The following is a 3,497-nucleotide window of genomic DNA, read 5'->3' on the forward strand; positions in this document are numbered from 1 at the left end:
ATGCTGAGGACAGTGAGCCGGGTTGGGGGCGCCCTGCTACGGGGCTCCCAAGTAGATGGTCCTAAAGCCTGGAACTTTGAGGCGCGCCGTTGTGCATCCTCAGGACTTACCATGAACACAGACATCTTGTTTGTTCCCCAGCAGGAGGCCTGGGTGGTGGAGCATATGGGCAGGTTCCACCGCATCCTGGAGCCGGGTCTGAACCTTCTCATTCCATTTCTGGATCGCATTCGATACGTGCAGAGCCCGAAGGAGATTGTGATCAACATTCCTGAGCAGTCCGCTGTGAGCCTGGACAATGTCTCCTTACAGATAGGTGCTCTACCTGCGTGTCATGGACCCCTATAAGGCCAGTTACGGTGTGGAAGATCCAGAATACGCGGTCACCCTGTTGGCGCAGACCACCATGCGTTCTGAATTTGGCAAACTGACATTAGAAAAGGTCTTCAGGGAGAGAGAATCCCTGAACTCCAACATTGTGTGCACTATAAACCAGGCTTCTGATTACTAGGGGATCAAGTGTCTGTGGTATGAAATTAAAGACATCCATGTACCACCCAAAGTCCGAGATGCCATGCAGATGCAAGTGGAGGCCGAGCGGCGGAAGAGGTCTATGGTGCTGGAATCTGAAGGGACCAGAGAATCTGCTATCAATGTGGCTGAGGGGCAAAAACAGTCCCAGATCTTGGCCTCCGAGGCAACGTGGTCAGGGCAGATGTGGTGTTATGAGACACATGTTAGTGTAAGCACGGCACACCTTGAAAAATAGTGGCGGCTGGGGACTGCATAACGTGGGACAGCCACCAACATCAGGCTGCGGAAGGCCTCAGTGTCCATAAGCCTAAATGGCAACATTTCCAGGGCCAGTAATTTGGAAAGTTATGCATTTAGTGCTATGGCCTGTGAGTGGGTGGCTGGGTATTTGCACTTGCGTTCAAATGCCTGGGGTAAGGACATTTATATTCTGTGCTGGGGCACAGAATTGTATGTGGTCACTGATAGTGCTTGCAAAGATCCAGGTGCAGGGTGGGAGGTATCCGGGCCTGTGTCTTCAACAAAGGATTGTCCAGCACGTAAAACAGGGTAAGAGGAGGCAGTGGTGTGACCCGCAGACACAGATTGTGGACCCAGGCGTTAGTCCCACTTATTTCGGTGCTTGAATGCCATGTGGTGGATCATATTGGTGGTGGTGAGATTGCTAGTGTTCACACCCCGGCTCATTTTTGTACGACACAGGTTGCAAACTACTATTATGTTGTCGTCTGCACTTTCCTAAAAAAGCGCCATGCTGTCAAACATCTACCCCTTGGCAAGGGAGATTTCTGCAAGGGGGTGCTCCGTGGAACAGTTTCAGGCCGGTTTGGTGTGAACCGCCTTCTCCCTTTTGCCACCCCACTGCCTCTTTCAGCCTGCTGTGGTGCAGCAGATCCCTCCCCCTCTGTACTGCTGTCCTCGCTTGGCTTGCCACCTTCCCAGGTTGGGTCACTGACCTCATTGTCCACCACCTCCTCTTCCACTTCCTCACTCTGCTCATCCTCCTGACTTTTTAACCTAACCACAACCTCAGTGATTGAAAACCATGTCTCATCCTCTTCATCAACCCATTGACTTATATTGGAAACTGTGTCTCATCATCATCAACCTCATTAAACAGTAATTGGCCTTCCGCACCATCATCTTCTTGTGGCTGTGGATGCCGAAGAGTTTGGGAATCAGGGCACAAGATCTGTCCCTCTTCAAGCGTGCTTGGAGAGAGGACCAAATAAAGCAATGGCGCTGAAAAGATCTCCTCAGAATATCCGAGTGTGGGATCACTTGTTTACCCAGACTCTCCATTGTGGGAGGAAGGAGGATCATAGTGAGGATTGTGTTAAGCAAACTCTTGGCTACTGAGACTGGAATTGGTGGAAGACAGGGTGGTGCTTAAGCGACTGGAAGCATTATCTGCTGCAATCAAACTGACAACCTGGTCGCACTGGTCTGACTTCAAGAGTGATGTCCTGCGCAGTCCTGCAAACTGGGACATAAATCTAGGTATTGTGGATGATTGATTTTCTTGTGCTCTGGCAGCAGGCACAGTTTCACCATGCCCATGGCCACGGCCTCTGCGTGCCCCATCAGCATCATGGCCACTGCCCCGTCCCTTACTGCTCGTCTTCTATTAAATGATATATCTGCTTGAAAGTCTGTCACACGTACAGTAGTGTAGGATTTGGAAGTGTATGCGCAAACAAATTTAAAAAGGAATTTGGGATGTGGAAATGTCACACAGGAGATAATGTCAATGCTGTCACCAGTGGCTAATAAAAAAATTACAGTGAATGTCACAGGTATTTGGGATGAGGAAATGCTATACAGGAGAGTTACCACCGGTATCGTCACTGTCTGCAGCGTCTATGAAAAAAAGTAGACTGTATGTCACAGATACATTTTTTCAGCGCACACGTTATACGCACACGTTCTAGATGTGGCGCTGGAAATGTCACTGTCAGAAGTAAACACCGTCTATTGAAAAAGTACATTGTATGTCACAGATAAATTATTTCAGCGCACACGTTACACTGCAGATGTGGCACTGGTAATGTCACTGTCAGAAGTGGACACCGTCTATAGAAAAAGTACACTGTATGTCTCACAGATACATTTTTTCAGCGCGCACATTATACTGCAGATATGGCACTGGTAATGTCAGTGTCAGAAGTGGACACCGTCTATTGAAAAAGTACACTGTATTTCACAGATATTTTTTGGATGCACACACTTTACACAGGAGATGTGGCGCGGCTAATTTCACTGTCCGAGTCAGACACCATCTACAGAAAAAGTACACTGGATGTCACAGATATTTTTGGGATGCGCACACTTTACACTGGAGATGTGGTGCAACTAATGTCATGGTTTGCAGCGGACTCCTTCTACCAAAAAAGTACACTGGATGTCACATTTATTTTTTTGATATTCATATTTTACACTGGAGATGTGGCGCAGCTAATGTCACTGCCCGCAGCGGACACCGTCAACAAAATAAGTACAAGGGATGTCACTTTTTTTTTTGATGCACACACTTTACACTGGAGATGTGGCGCAGCTAATGTCACTGTCTGCAGCGAACACGGTCTACCGAAAAAGGACACTGGATGTCACAGATATTTTTTGGATGCGCACACTTTACACAGGAGATGTGGCGCAGCTAATGTCACAGTTCGCAACGGACTCCTTCTACCGAAAAAGTACACTGGATGTCACTTTTTTTTTTTTATGTTCATACTTTACACTGGAGATGTGGCGCAGCAAATTTCACTGTCCGCAGGGGACACCGTCTACCGGAAAAAGAAAATGGATGTCACAGATATTTTTTTAGATGTTCACACTTTACACTGGAGATGTAGCGCAAGCAATGTCACTGTCCGCAGCGGACACTGTCTATGGAAAAATGACACTGGATGTCACAGATATTTTTTGGATGCGCACACTTTACACTAGAGATGTGGCGCAGC

At 47.8% G+C, this 3,497-nt stretch overlaps 1 pseudogene; it reads left to right on the forward strand.

Moving 5' to 3' along the window:
* LOC122942065 lies at window positions 1-769 on the forward strand (annotated as a pseudogene).
* The last annotated feature ends 2,728 nt before the right edge of the window (window positions 770-3,497 follow it).

This window comes from Bufo gargarizans, chromosome 6, assembly GCF_014858855.1.
Source record: "Bufo gargarizans isolate SCDJY-AF-19 chromosome 6, ASM1485885v1, whole genome shotgun sequence".
NCBI lineage: Eukaryota > Metazoa > Chordata > Amphibia > Anura > Bufonidae > Bufo > Bufo gargarizans.